Raw genomic sequence first — 16695 nt, forward strand, 5'->3', positions numbered from 1 at the left:
GCATCACAAGCACTTAGGACTTAAAACAACATCATTATCAACAACAATACAAACCACCACTCAAGCCCTACCTCCAAACATTCTGATTTATTTGATCCAGGGTGAGGTCTGGGCATTTGTATTTTTTCCATTCTCCTTGCATGAGATTCTATCATGCCATGAAGGCTGAAACCATTACTCTAAGCAATCCCTCCTTAGGGACCTTAAGTGGTTCTTTCTTTATTGGACTGTACACCACCGTGAAAAGAAAACACTATGACCTTCAGTGGCAAATCAATTCACCTCCTGGAAATAAACAGATTCCCAGGAAATCTTGAAAACGTGGCAAAGATCAGATTAGAAAATAGTCAACCAGACTTGATCAATGGGATAGGAGGCAGTGTAGTACAGTAGAAAGGACTCTAAACTCACAAAGAAGTCCCACCCTTGCCACTAGCAGGACCCTTCGCCATCTTTCAAATGAAAGTATTAGACTAGATCAGTGATTCTCAAACTGGAGCATCCATGAGCATCACCTGGAGATCTGGCTCAAACACAGATTGCTGGTCCCCACCCTCAGAGCGTCTGATTCAGTAGGTTTGAGGCAGGTCCTAAAATTTTACTTTACTAAAAAATTCCCAGGATATATGCACACCCGTGTTTATTGCAGCTCTGTTTACAATAGCAAAAAGCTGGAAGCAACCAAGGTGTCCATCAACAGATGAATGGATAAATAAATTGTGGTATATTCACACAATGGAATACTACGCATCGATAAAGAACAGTGACGAATCTGTGAAACATTTCATAACATGGAGGAACCTGGAAGGCATTATGCTGAGTGAAATTAGTCAGAGGCAAAAGGACAAATATTGTATAAGACCACTATTATAAGATCTTGAGAAATAGTATAAACTGAGAACACATACTTTTGTGGTTATGGGGGGGAGGGAGGGAGGGTGGGAGAGGGTTTTTTACTGATTAGTTAGTAGATAAGAACTACTTTAGGTGAAGGGAAGGACAATACTCAATACACGGAAGGTCAGCTCAACTGGACTGGACCAAAAGCAAAGAAGTGTCCAGGATAAACTGAATGCTTCAAAGGTCAGCGGAGTAAGGGCGGGGCTTTGGGGACCATGGTTTAAGGGGACTTCTAAGTCAATTGGCAAAATAATTCTACTATGAAAACGTTCTGCATCCCACTTTGAAATGTGGCATCTGGGGTCTTAAATGCTAACAAGCGGCCATCTAAGATGCATCAATTGGTCTCAATCCACCTGGATCAAAGGAGAATGAAGAGCACCAAGGTCACACGATAACTATGAGCCCAAGAGACAGAAAGGGCCACATGAACCAGAGACTTACATCATCCTGAGACCAGAAGAACTAGTTGGTGCCCGGCTACAACCGATGACTGCCCTGACAGGGAGCACAACAGAGAACCCCTGAGGGAGCAGGAGATCAGTGGGATGCAGACCTCAAATTCTCACAAAAAGACCATACTTAATGGTCTGACTGAGACTAGAGGAATTCCATCGGTCATGGTCCCCAAACCTTCTGTTGGCCCAGGACAGGAACCATTCCCGAAGACAACTCATCAGACATGAAAGGGACTGGACAGTGGGTAGGAGAGAGATGCTGATGAAGAGTGAGCTATTTGTATCAGGTGGACACTTGAGACTGTGTTGGCATTTCCTGTCTGGAGGGGGGATGGGAGGGTAGAGAGGGTTGGAAGCTGGCAAAATTGTCACGAAAGGAGAGACTGGAAGGGCTGACTCATTAGGGGAAAAGAAAGTGGGAGTATGGAGTAAGGTGTATATAAACTTATATGTGACAGACTGACTTGATTTGTAAACATTCACTTGAAGCTCAATAAAAATTAAAAAAAAAAAAAAAATTCCCAGGAGATGCTGATGCTGCTGGTCCAGGCACAAAGGCTCGGAGAAAGGTGTTACTAACAGAGAGAGGGAACCCAGGAGGCAAGACAGAGATCCTGTCTCACTTAAGCTCATCATCATTTTTTTGCATTAATTTTCATTTTTTAAATATTATATTAAAAAATTTTTAAATTTTTATTATTGAGTTTTTTTGGTGTCCTTTTAACTTTTGCACAAAGGTAAATGCCTCACTGACCTGAGTCTAATCCTGACCCTTCCAGGAACCACTGAAATAGGTAATCTTTAAGCAAAGAGGCAGTTAGGGTTGGGGCAAAGAGAGGGAGCTCTGGAGCCAGGCTGCCGTGTTCACGCCTATGTAAATATGCTTTGCCATTTACAAGCTGTGTAACCTTGAGGAAGTTGTTAAACTTATCTGGGCCTCAGTTTTTCCTTATTCTTAAAGTCAAGACAATAATACTACTGATCACATAGGTTTACAGTAATTGATTGAGATGACATGTGTGAAGCACTTAGTATGGACTGAACACTGTTAGCTGTCAGTATCATCACCAAATGCGCCTTCGTTTACTCACCGTCTGAGGGCTCCCTGACTTATTTGAAACCTGAGATGATCCCTTGAGCTTGTTGTTGTTAGACACCAGAACAAAACATTGCCAGGTTCTGCACCATCCACGAAATCGTTGCTATATTTGAGCCCATTGTTGCAGCTACTGTGTCATCCCATCTTGTTGAGGGTCTTTCTCTTTTTCACTGACCCTCTACTTTACCAAGGATGATGCCCTTTTCCAGATGCTGGTCCCTCCTCATAATACGTCCAAAGTACATGAGATGAAGTCATCCCATCCTTGGTTCTAAGGAGCATTTTGGCTGTACTTTTTCCAAGACAGATTTGTTCATTCTTTTGGCAGTCCATGGTATATTCAATATTCTTCATCAAAACCATAATTCAAAGGCATCAATTCTTCTTCAATCTCCCTTTTTCACTGTCCAGCTTTTGCATGTATGTGAGGTGATTTAAAATACCATGTCTTGGGTCAGGAGCACCTTAATCCTCAAAGTGACATCTTTGCTTTTTAACTCTTTAAAGAGGTCTTCTGCAGTAGATTTGCCCAATGAAGTGCGTCTTTTGATTTTTTGACAGCTTCTTCCATGGGGGTTGACTGTGGATCCAAGTAAAATGAAATCCTTGACAATGTCAATCTTTTCTCTTTTTATCATGATGTTGTTTATTGGTTCAGTTGTAAGGATTTTTGTTTCCTTTATGCGGAGGTGTAATCCATACTGAAGGCTATAGTCTTTGATCTCCCTCAGTAAATGCTTCCAGTCCTCTTCATTTTCAACAAGCAATGTTGTGTCAACTGCATATCACAGATTGTTAATGAATCTTCCTCCAATCCTGATGCCTCGTTTTTCTTCATATAGTCTAGATTCTCAGATTATTTGCTCAGCATGTAGATTGAATAATTATGGTGAAAGGATACAACCCTCACGTAAACCTTTCCTGATTTTAAACCATGCATTATCCTCTTGTTCTGTTCGAACGACTGCCTCTTGGTCCATGTACACGTTCCACATGAGCACAATTAAGTGTTCCGGAATTCGCATTCTTCACAATGCTATCCACAAGTTTTATGATCCACACAGTCGAGTGCCTTTGCATAGTCCATAAAACACAGGTAAACACCTTTTTTATATTTTCTGCTTTTAGACAAGATCTATCTGATATCACCAATGATATCCCTTGTTCCACGTCCTCTTCTGAATCTGGCTTGAATTTCTGGCAGTTCCCTGTCAATGTACTGCTGCAACCTTTTTTGAATTATCTCCAGCAAATTATTTATCAAAGCTGCACATTATTTACCAAGTTATGCAACTTCTTGTTTCCTATGATTGTAAATCTGTCCCTTGTGTGTTTACATTTCCTTTATTCCAAAGAGATAGTCTATAACATGAATAAAATGAAATGCAACATTTTAAATGAAAGCCTTTAGAAAAGGCAAGAAAAACCTTTCGGATTGATACCCATTATTTATTGAACATCATGAAATAACCAGCCATCACCTTCCCAGTAGTCTATGAATCACTCCTATTTATGTTGTGGGACACAAATATTTTTTATAAAGGGAAGAATGTCATTTCTTGGCTCCTGAGAAGGAAGCTGTGGTTTCTGTAAACGTGGTGAATTGCTGTCAAATTTTTAAGTAAATCAATGCTTCCAATTTACAGATCTTTTGGCAAGGCTCTAACTTCTTTAGAGAGACAAGAGAGGTGAATGGAGAGGTTTTTGGTGGAGAAAACCAAGGCCTCTCAGCATCTATTTAGCCATCTTCATACTGGAGCGTCTACTTACCTTTTCAGTCTCAAGCCTGCCACTGCTCACCATTTGCTCTAACCAAATGGGACTTTCTACTGATTTATAAACTTACTATGTGAACTCACTCCTTCCTGCATTGATCAAGCTATTTATCCACCTGGAATGGCCTTCCTTGCTTCCCTATGTGTCAAAACCCTATCTGTCCTTTGAGATCTAGCTCAAGTGGCACCTCTTCCAAGAAGCCTTCTCCAATCCCCCAAGCTCCAAATTTCCCTGTAGTTCTTTTTGTCAGCCTCTGTTAGAGTATACCTCAGAAGTTCAGGGGCTTTCTATTCAGGCACACCTTCTTTGGTTAAGTTTTTCTATCCTCCATAGGAGGATGTCAACTCTACTTTCTGCTTGGTTAGTTTTCAAACTTTAATTAGCAACAAAAATAACAGAACTGAGCCCTGGTGGTGTAGTGGTTAAGCGCTCGGCTGTTAACCGAAAGGTCGGCAGCTTGAACCCACCAGCTGCTCTGTGGGAGAAAAGACCTGGCCTTCTGCTTTTGTAAAGATTACAGCCTTGGAAACCCTATGCGGAAGTTCTATTCTGTTCCACGGATCTCTATGAGTCGGGATTGACTCGATGGCAATGGGTTTGGTTTTTTATGGTCTGGCCAGAGAATTTGAACTTGACTTTGCTGCTGCTTAAAGCTTATCGAAAACACCAGTCAGATCAGCAAAGGGATGCATGCGTCCTTAGATCGTGATTTAAAACTGTGATCTATCTTGGTCTCTGTACTGATCTGTGTTTTAATAGTGTGCTATCTACCTGAACTAAGATCTATTATCAGAATAGTCCCTATAAGACTCATCACTATATCACTGTCAAGAAGCTCTTAAGGAAACCTGCAACGTGCCTTTACCGCCCGCTGGAGAAGTTGTCCTCATAACTGAGGTCCAGAAAAAGATGTGCCGCTTCTAAGCAACTGGTGAACTTTGATCTCCCTGATAGCAGAGCATCCTGCCCTGTTTTCTTTTGTGCCGTGGCTGGGAGAAAGCTCCAAGCAAACCCTTGTATAGAACGTTTTGATGTGCATATTTTATATTTATTCTATTCCTGGCTCCATATTATTTTCCCATCTATTTATTTTTAGTTTCACTTCCATTTGTTTAATTTTTTTTTCGTTTTGTTTATATACTCCCATAAGACACTTCAGATCCTTTTCTAAAAGAGATAGAGGGTGGATGCTTAAATAATTAATATCTCCTTCCAGGCAGATAATATATCTTATTTGTTCTGAATTTCCAATACTTAATCTAGAATTTAAGGAGCCCTGGTGGCACAATGGTTAAGTGCTTGGCTGTTAACCAAAAAGTTGGTGGTTTGAACTCACCAGCTGCTCCATGGGGGAAAAGACCTGGCAATCTGCTCCCATAAAGATTACAGCATAGGAAGCCCTATGGAGCAGTTCTACTCTGTCCTATAGGGTTGCTGTAAGTAGAAATCAACTTGACAGCACACAATCACGCAACAACAATCTAGACCTTGATATACTATTTGTGTTTATAAAGGGAGAAAGAGGGAGGGAGATGAAATGAAAAGTGGAAAAAAATCAAGAAATGATTTTAGGACATTCAATCTACACCGGATATTCTAGAAAAAAAAAAGTGAAGATATGCTCCATATCTTTTCAACTGATCTTAAGATTACTCATATAAATCTTTCAAGGTTGTATCCAGATGTTTAGCATCTATAGACATGGCCACCAACTTAATGACTACCCTTAGTAGGAAATTACTTTTAAAGCAATTACTCCCTAACTTTCTAAAGCATATTTATGTACTTTTTAATTCAAGGTATTAGACTTGGAGATAATTTAATGCTTTTTTTTTATACTCAGGATAGTCATACTAACAGAGAAATGTGAGTATAAAATGAGATGAGAAAGCACTTTATAAAGCTAAAAGTCTTAGTCAAATCAATATGATATGTATATATTCATAAGCACACACTTTACAGGGCATGCATTTATCTGTCAGACAGAACTTCCAATTTCTGTAGCCTAAAAAAAAAAAAAATTTTTTTTTTTTTTTAATATAAGAGGTCTATGAATGCAATATATACAAAAAGCATGAACACATAAACGCGAACCCAGCAATACATAAAAACAAATGGTAGTCATTATGGAGTTCACGGACTCTTTGGAAACATCCTACACTCCTCTCTTTCTCTCACACTCGTCCCACATCCAGTCAGTCAGCACATCTTATCCTTACCAACCTGCTCCACATCTGATACGCTGGACTAACCACCATCGGTAGCCATCCCACTAGAATCTCTGCTGCTGACCGCCCTTGTCCCCGTTCAGATTGTTCTCCGCACAGCAGCCAGAGTTATCCTTTGGAAACATAAGTCAACCTGTGTCACTCCTCTGTTCAAAACCCTCCAATGGCTGCCCATTTCACTTAGAGCAGAAGTTAAGTCCTTACAATGGCCTGGCTGGCCCAATGCTCCCTTCCTGTAATTTCCCTGGATGCTTTTCCTACTACTACGGCTTCCTCATTCCACTCTAGCTGCTTGGCCTTTTTACTGTGCTTTAAAAAGGCGTCCTCATGGCTTTGCTTTTGTTCTTCCTTGTGCCTGGAATGGCGTTATCCAAATTTTCCGTAGAATTCATTTTCTCAACTATTCATCCCTTTGCTCATATGTTACCTTCTTAGTAAGACCTTCCCCTACCACCTTATTTAGAATTGTAAACTCCCTCCCATCCCTGTCCAGAACTTTCTACATCCCCTTGCTTAATTTTTGTCCACAACATTTATCACCTTCCAACACACTACATGTATTAATTGCTTGTTTGTTAATTTGTCTCCTCCAACCAGAAGCATTCCATGAAGACAGGGATTTTTGTCTGTTTTGCTTAACGATGTTTCCCCAGTAAATAAAACAGTGTCTGACACAACGAAGGTATTTGATAAATGTTTGTTGAATGAATGACTAAACCATCTCCAGGCCCTCTTTCCTCCAATCAGTTTTACAGGTTGTGGTGGGATTAATCTTATTATATCATTGCTCTATTCTAAAACTCTCATTGGCTTCTGTGGCTAGAGAAATGGCAGTTCATTTTGCTCAGAATGGCATGACCTCCCATGAACATTTCAATTTGATTTCTCACTACTCTTCTTTTGCTTCATCCAAATGGATTTCCCTTGTTTTGCAATGAGTATCCTGCATATTTTCCCACCTCCGTGCCTATATTTAGGAGCCCCGGTTGCACAGTGGTTAAGAGCTCAGGTGCTAACCAAAAAGTTCGGCAGTTTGAATCTACCACCTGCTCCTTGGAAACCCTATGGGGCAGTTCTACTCTGTCCTATAGGGTTGCTAAGAGTTGAAATTGACTCTACAGCAATAAGGTTTGGTTTGGTGCCCATATTTAAGCTGTTTCCTCTGCCTGGAATGCTCTTTCTTTGCCTCTATGAAGGTCCCAGTTTTACTCATAGTTAAGTGCCTAATTCAGTGCTATCGTCTCCATGATGCCTTCTCTGATTCCTTTAGAAGGAAGCAATCTGTCTGTCCTCTAGGTTTTGCTGTTGGCTGGTTCTTTCATAACACATCACTGTATTGCAGACAGTATTGCATTAGGTTAAGAGCTTGGTATCTAGGAGCCTGACCTTGATATGTTCCTTAATTTCTGAGTCTTGGCTCTATCATCATAAAATGGAGATAATGATAGCTTACTTGCAGTGTGATAGTGAGGTTAAATGAAATAATGGAAATAAGTCTGGTTTTCTCAATAGAGGTTAGCAATTACCAGCAGTAGCAACAGCATCATCATTTGTGGCTTGATATAGAGTTATATTATTTTCCTGCTAAACTGTAAGCTTCTTGAAAACAGAATAAATGTCTAATTCACCTCTACATAACCCTAGGTACTAAGTAAATATTTGTTGAGCAAATTTAAGATTCAAGACCATGACCTGGTCCTCTAGATTAAAGATACTTGATAGAAACATGATGAATTTTTTTGTTATCGTCTTCTAGAAAGTAATCTTTTCTGACGTTGTTTTATTTCTCACATACTGTTAGAATGAAATCTGAAGCTCACTAGCATTAGGTTTTCTTATTATATTTCCCAGTGTTCAAAAAGAATTTATTAGTTAGAAACCTATCAGCGTAAACTTTTCTAAAAGAAGTCCAAGAAAACAGTCAAGAAAGAAAATAAAAGAGGAAAAATTAAGTGCCACAAGATATGGTCCCTGCCATTGAGAGACAGTCATATTATAGAGATAGCTTGTAGAGTCAGTGTATGTAGCGAGTGACAGAAACCAGCCCAGAGTGCTATGAGAACAGACAGGGAGAATATTCATTCCTTTCGTGTTGCTTGGGGGAACACCTCCTAGGGGAGATAATATCTGAGCTAAACTTTTGGAGACAAGTGAAAATGAGTCAAAAGAAGAAAAGTGGAAAAGGCATTCTATTCAGGTAGAAAACAACATAAACAAAGGCTAGAATCAAATGAAAATGGATATGCTGAAGCTACGGGAGTAGAGAATTTCAAGAAGGAGGGGATGATCAAGAGTATCGAATACTGCTGCAATATAAAGTAAGAGATGGAGTATAAAGCATTTTTTTTTTAAAAAATTAGTTTGGCAAAAAGGCATTTTTAATTAGGTTTAGAGCAAGAAGAAAAGAAAGGGTTAAGCTTGCTGCTTGGGAAGGATGATGTAATGCTAACAGAGGACAGCATGAGAGCAGAAGCATCCAGCTTTTCTGTTTCTTATCTACCCTATCACGGAGAATGGCCTGCAAACTGGAAAGGTAGAGTCAGTGTCTTTAAGAGAAAATTGAAGCCCACGATAGGTTAGAAGATGTCAAGGACAGGAACACACTGATTTACATATAGAGAAGTGTTCAGGCCCAGATGAACTAGTTTCTAGAACACACATTCCCAAACACACATTCACATTGTAGCTAGGGTTTCTGAACTTCTGTCAGAAAGCTTAACTTTCACAGATAAAAATGTCAAACAACACTAAATGACTAACAAAAAACCAAACCCATCGCCACTGAGTCGATTCCTACTCATGATGATCTTATAGGACAGAGTAGAACTGCCCCACAGGGTTTCCAAGGAGCAGCTGGTGGATTCAAACTGCCGACCTTTTGGTTAGTAGCCAAACACTTAACCACTGCACCACCAGGGCCCCGCTAAATGATTGGAGTCTAGCAAAAAGAAAAGGGAGCACAGAAAAAAAAAAATTGTATTCAAATATTTAAAGAACTCTTCTACAGAATAAGAGAGAGTAGATTTATTTTGTGTGACTCAAAAAAAAAAAAAAAGGCAAAACTCAAAGTCTAGAAGTTGCAGAAGAGCAGACTTCAGCTAATTATATAGAAAGACTTTCCGTCATCCAGTATGACATGTGCCACTTTTAAAGGCAGTGTTTTTCTGCCATGGAAGTGTTTAAGCTGAGGTTGATGGCAATTTGTCAAGTTCGATAGTTGGACTCAATTTAGACGGGCCAATACCTGGCACTCATATCCTAACCTCTCGGTAGACATCATTAGTTGGAAAGAGCACTGTTTTCCTATTTTTTTTAGAATATAAAATAAATTATATTTGTCATCCCTTGATTAGATTGTCTGGAAGATTCCTCCTAAATTGGGAACTCCATGTATCTAGATTCTAGAAATTACACTTAATGTTTAAATGATGATGAAAAAGAAAAAGCTTGTTTACCTAAATTATTTGAGAACTGGAGAGGACCAGAATGAAATGTGAGGGTTGGTGTTGTATCAGGCTTGTTTTCTCACGGAACCCTTTGCAGGAGAACCAGGGTTGTGGGTGGAATTAGGCAGCATTTCATTCTGGCTTCAGACTATCAGTTTCGTAGACAAATATTTACTGATGTCTTACTTGTGCCAGATACAGTGCTAGGTAAAAGTACTGCAGAGGAAACGTGTCAAGAACAGACACTAGGCACACTTAGAGCAGAAGGTGATAGTGTTGTAAAAGACTTCTTATCTCTCCCCTTTAGCCAGTTAAAATGAATTAGAATGATCAAAGGCATTAGCACTGAGTTCTTGCTTTGTATAGTTCAGCCTACAAATCAAGTACTGCTCTCTGTTTATTACTACAAGACCGTAATTCACAGGAGAAGGTTCAGAGAGGTCAGTATTTATGACTACTCAAAGTGTTTCATTTGCAAGAATTATAAATGGAAAATCTGGCACATAGTTAGAAATGTAGATCTTTGGATACATAAATTTGCCCCATTGATTTTTATGTATTTCTTAAACTGTGCACTGCTGCTTTCAATATTGTTTTGGAACAGAGTGACCATACATATTTAAATAACTGCTGTTGAACAATCAAAGCTACTCACAACAGTAGCTGTTTGAAGACACAAATGTGATCTGCTGAGGTCAAGAAAGGTAGGTTAAAATAGAAGAGATTCAAAGTAAGTTATTACTTTGCACTATCCTATCAACCAAAACAAGAGAAAGTTCATAAGATCGTGCATTATTGCTGTCATGGAGTGTGTCACCCACAACTCATGGTGACCCCAAGCACAAGGGAAGAATTTGCTGCCTGGTCCTGCACCATCTCCATGATTGTCGATTGGACCATTGTGATCCACAGGGTTTTCATTGGCTGAGTTTTGGGAGTAAGTTGCCAGGCCTTTCTTCCTAGTCCATCTTAGTCTAGAAGCTGTTCAGCATCATAGCAACACACAAGCTTCTGCTGGCAGATGGGTGGTACATTGGCTGGGAATAGAACTCAGGTCTCCTGTACGGAAGCCAAGAATTCTACCACTGAACCACCAATGCCTCATTACAATATATTAGGTACTCAAATATTGTTGGAATGGAATGTAAGTGTAAATGTATCTACTACCAATTTGGGGGTGGAAGGGAAGGAAGATTTTAGTTTTCACAATGACTGAAAGAATGAAAGTACAAAAACATGTTTGTTTTTGTTAGGTGCTGTTGAATCATTTCTGACTCATAGTGACCCTAAGTACTACAGAACAAAACACTGCCCAGTCCTGCGCCATCCTCACAATCGTTGCTTTCTTTGAGCCCATTGTTGTAGCCACTGTGTCAATACATCTCAATGGTAAATAAATTCTAATGCTGGCTAAATATTTCTATTTTACTTCTTTATCTATCAATTAGTTTGAAAGAAGATATGCCAAAAGCACAGAGTGCTTTAAATCGAGGCTACCACCCGAACACAGCAAAGTGGTCCTCGTTTTAAGAATTAGTCTAAAAAATAGTCTCATCATGTGAATACATAATCTTTCCGTCAAAGTATGTAAAAGATGTTAAAGCAATTGATTAAGAATCATTTTAAGCATCTCCCTAAGTAGCCTTACTCAACCTGCCAGGCTAGGTCAGGCTGGCCTGTACAATAGCTTTCAGAGTGTGCAGCTCAGATTTTCCTTCAAGAAAACACGCTGCAAGGAGTGTAGTTAACTGACAACCTCCAGTGTCTACACCTTCAGGATCCACCGCAGCATCGATGGTGAGACCATGCTTTCGCTGTTGCTTCCAACCAATGTCTGTGCAGGGAGCAAGTACTAGATCTTGGCCATTTCTGGCCAACAGAGGATTTCTCTAGGCAGCAATCTTTGCTTTGATAGTTCCCATTTATCTGGCCTAGACTTTCCCAGAGCTGCATTTCTGTCTGAGGCTCTTCCTACTCAATCCTCCTCCATTCCCTCTCTCCTTTTCCAGGTGTCAGATTTGCATCACTGTCTGCATCTCTCCCCGCTCCTGTTTTATCTTTTATCCTCCACAGGTATTTCCCTAATAATCTCCTAACACTTTAATTCTATCTTGGTGTCAGCTTTCTGAAGAACACAAACTGACACATCCTGTGATGAAAAACTCAGAATACCTTTTCTTCAAATCCCATATCATATTTTGTAATTATATATTTACTTATGTAATTGTTTGATAAATACTTCCCTCCCATCAGACTCTTAATTTCTATTGGTATAATAAACATGTACTTTTTTCCTATCAAACTGCAAAATAAAATCTATCAAACTACACAATAGCCACAAAAGATGGCACAGGGCCCGACAATGTTTTATTCCGTTATACACAAGGACATCAGGAACTGAAGCTGACCTGACAGCAACTAACAACAACCACCTGGCAAATCATAAGTGATTTATACATATTTATGAGTGAATGAATCGAATGAATACATGAATGAAAAAATAGTATCATGAAAGATTTTGGGTTTGTATTAAAGAGGATGAAACAAAGTTGTCATGATCAACTTTGGCAAAAGAAGAGGCCCAGAAAGGTGAAGAGATACAAAAAGGTTGAAAATAAGCCAAAAGTATTTGTGAAGTTACTTAGATCTGTCTTTCTGCTTATGAGGTTTGATGAGGATTGACAAGAAGGTGTATTCATAATACAAAGATATCAGTCTTAGAATCTTGTAATAGTACATTTATTTTAACTCCTAACTACAGTACTGATGAGCCTAGTTGACATTAGTTATAACCTTGAAGTTGAGATGTTGATGTGCATGACTAAAAAAGAACATTTCCAAACTAAACCAAGCAATTTCTCTTGAATACTGAAAGTTTAGGAAAGTGTTTTAGGAGGAGTTTTGAGGCAGTTGTGAAATCCTGCATGATATGTTATTAATTCTCACAGTCACTGCAAAACTTGTGAGCTCCCTTATGCCCCAAAGAACAGGTAGTGTATGTAACTGATTTTATTTGGGTGTGGCAATATATCAAGCTAAAAAACACGTTTCTGACCATGGTCAGATAATTGGTATCAGACTAACCCTTCTACTGTAAATAATGAGAAAACTAGACAGAAGGGGGAAAAGATATCTTCAGGTGTCAAATGACAAGCAGCACAGAACTGTGATCCCTTAGAAAAGGGAAACAAACAAGTTAAGTCTTATAATTGCTGTTTCTGTCTGAAGGCACTTGATGGACCCTAAGATGGCGGGGGGGCGGGGGGGAAGGCCTTGGAAGTACAGTTGTTAAACTATTGGCTACTAAGCAAAAGGTCGGTGGTTCTAACCCACCAGCTGCCCCATGAAAGATGTAAAGATTACAGCCTTGGAGACCCTATGGGGTGCTTTCGTGACCAGTGGGACATATGTGTCCCATCTAATTTTCTGTCTCTGAAGTTTACTGGGAAGCTGCTTTGCCATTGACAGTACATGCAGCTATCAGGAGGGGACCTCCACAACTACTCAAAATGGAATAAATGGGCATGTGCTGCAAATTATTGTTTTTACAGGGTATTGTATGAGGTAGTGCATCCTTTAGGAGTGTATGTGTCCAAACAAACCTGCAGCAGAGTTCACAGGGTTATATGTGTTCCAGAGTTCAATGAGACCTATGTATCCTATTCCCCCAGGGTCCAGAGGGACCTATGAATCCATCCTTATGTCCAGGGGAACATATTTGTTCCTCCAATCCCACAGAATCCAGAGGGACACACTCAATTCAGACACACTGAATGATTTAGCATGCATTCCATTTGTGGGAAAAAAAAACCCCAAAAACCAAAAAATTACTTCAGTCATGGAAGGGATAGGATTGCCATGAGTCAGAATTGACTCGAGGGCATACAACAACAACAAGGTAGGAAAGGGATACTCAAGCAAAACATGAGAGTCTTGCTAAGCTGAGGAGACAGAAAGAGAATTTATAGAGAAGACTGAGATAGATGAAATTTTGAGGAAGAGTACTCAAGAGGTGAGAACAGAGGAAACGCCTGAGAAATCTATACTAGAAGTCCCTCTGTGTGTTTGGCTGAATACTGAAATGCACATGCACTTTCTGAGACTCCATAAGTTGGACAAAGAATGACTAACAAGGTAACAAAAATACTGGGGAGATGTAGACTGAACAACTCTGAGAACTTCCTAGGACTGAGATAGTAGAGACTCCAGAAAGGCCCTGCCTCAGCACCAGGGCTAAATTAGTCGTAGGGTAAAGGTTAATATAGACCCACCCAAGGACCTTTTTAAAACAGGCTTTGACAGAAACAAGATGATTAACAACTAAATTAACTGCCTGCCAAACAGAGCCCAATATTCTTTGATGGAAGACAATCAAAACTGGATATACAACAATGTAACATTAACAATGTCCAGCCTTGAATAAAAATTACTACATGGACAAACAAGCTGGAAAAGATGACCCATAACCAATAAAAATATCAGTTAGTAGAAGCAGCTCCACACATTACAGGAATGATGGTTTAAATGACTTAAAAAAATCTATTAAAAATATTTTTAAAGGGCCTCAAGGAAACCATGAACATAATAAGGAAAGAAATGGAATCTATGACAATGTACCTAATGGAACTTCCACAGCTGAAAAATACAATGTATGAAATGAAAAATCCACTGGATAGGCTTCAAAGCAAATTAAACACAAAAGAAAAAAAAAATCCATGAAATTGAAGACAGGGAAATAAAAACTATCTAAACTGAAAGAGAGTGCTAAAAATTGATGAAAAAAAAAATGAACAGACCTTTAGTGATCTGTGGGAAAACATCAAGCCATCAAACATACCACGATTAGAGTGCTAGTAGAAGAGTAAGGGGTGGACAGAAAAAGTATCTATGGAAATGATAGTTAAATTTTCCATATTTGATGAAAAATATAAGCCTGGAAAACCAAGAAACTCTACAAAGCTCAATTAAGATAAATGCACAGAAAACTTTTCTAAGGCACATCCTAATAACATTGCTGAAATCCATTTGAAAAGAAAATCTTAACAGCGACCAAGAAAAAACAAAAATGCTCTGTTTTATGCAGAGGAACACAATAATGACCATTGATTTCTCCTAATAAAGAGTACAAGTCACAACATAATGGAAGAACATTTTTAATGTGTTGGGAAAAGAAAGCAAAACAGCCAACCTAGAGTTCTATAGCCATTGAAAATATCTATCAAAAATGAAGGCAAAATAAAGAACTTTTCAGACAAGAAAAAAAAAGTGACTTAATTCATGTCCATGAAAATTATTTAAATATGAACTCATATGTACACAAAGGAGTAAGGAGGATTGGAAATGGTAAACACATGAGTAAATATAAAATAATTTTTTCTCATGTTTTTAATTTTAAAACATTTTGACTTATTGAAGCAAAAAGCATAACAATGAATTATTATACCATGTGTACATATAGCGTAAGTATACATATGTATTATTGTTGTTGTTAGTTGCCATTATGTTGAATCCAACCTCCCTTCAGGGGGTATAATGACCAGCATCAGCCAAAAGCTGATTCTCATAAAATGGAGGTCACACACATCTCCACTCTCCAACCATTTTATCAATTCTGACACCAGCTGTCCCTCCCACGGCATGCTGTACTTTTCTTTTGGGTTTGATAATTTGTTGCAATGGCCACACAAAACTCAAAGACCATACTTATAGTTAAGAAGTTTATTAAGAATGCAATGGGGTACAACTCAGGATTAGGATCAACAGGCTACAACTGAGGATCAGGAATCACCCAGGCAAAGTTTGGAAGGCTGCCCTGGAGAGGGGAGTACATCTTTGCCTTCTTCACTGCAGGACAGCTCTCTCAGCTCCTCTTGGCCATGCAAGCAAGAAGGGCCACACAGGTCCTTTTCTCTGCCATGCACGCTCCCTCCCACCAATGCAGGCCTCCCCTGAGGACAGGTCTCCTCTTGAACCCTTCAGGACAGGTGTCTTCTTGGTCCCCTAAGGATAGGCCCCCTCTTGGTCCCCTGAGGACCTACTTCTTCTCAGTTCCCTAAGGACAAGTCTCATCTTAGATGTGTGGACAGCCTTCTTCTCAGCCCCTTCAGAACAGGCCTTCTCTCAGTCCCCTGAGGACAGGTTTCCTCTCAGCCTCCTTAGGACAGGCCTCTCTGCCTTCGGTCTTCCTGTATCAGCCTCTCCACTGCTAATTGACACAGCTTGTAGCCTGTGTAGCAGTTTTGTTCAGCTTTTCCTAGCAGTAGGTTTTTGCCATCCCCACCAGCTCTGTCACAGGGCCCCTTCTGGGCCTGTCGGTATCTTCAGTGTTACAGCTCTCAACCTGAGTTACAGCTCTCTTGTGAGGTTCCTTGCCTCCTCTCTCTTTGCTTCTTCTCTCTTCTCTATTCTTTCTTCCTTCTGCTTCTGTCTGCCAACCTCTGTGGGGTTGGCTGCATATAAAAGCGAGCTCCTGCTCAATTTCAAGGCATGGCCCTTTCACCAGGGCCATGAACTGATCAATTCCCTCTCAGTAGGCCACAGACACTTCATATCCATAGTGGGCTGTAGTCATTTCATTTGCATATTCTATAATAACTTCATTTGCATAGCATATTGACCAATCCTTGCAAGGTGCATACTAATCACTGGGTAGGCTGCAGCTCAAGGACTGACAAAGAATATCAAACTACAAGTTGTTTACAGCTCACCCAGGAAATATCAATCAACCTAGACAAAAGTAACAAATCCTCTGGGGTAGAAAACTAGGGGAAAGGTAACTCTTAGGCCTT

The 16695-nt window shown here is 39.7% G+C and overlaps 1 protein-coding gene across 5 annotated transcripts in view; it reads right to left on the bottom strand.

Annotated features, from left to right (window-relative positions):
* PPP2R2B (protein phosphatase 2 regulatory subunit Bbeta) overlaps window positions 1–16695 on the bottom strand; it is a 500931-nt gene that overhangs the window by 450018 nt on the left and 34218 nt on the right. The gene's annotated exons all lie outside the window — the stretch shown is intronic.

The sequence above is a fragment of the Elephas maximus genome, chromosome 2 (assembly GCF_024166365.1).
Source record: "Elephas maximus indicus isolate mEleMax1 chromosome 2, mEleMax1 primary haplotype, whole genome shotgun sequence".
In the NCBI taxonomy this organism is placed as follows: Eukaryota; Metazoa; Chordata; class Mammalia; order Proboscidea; family Elephantidae; genus Elephas; species Elephas maximus.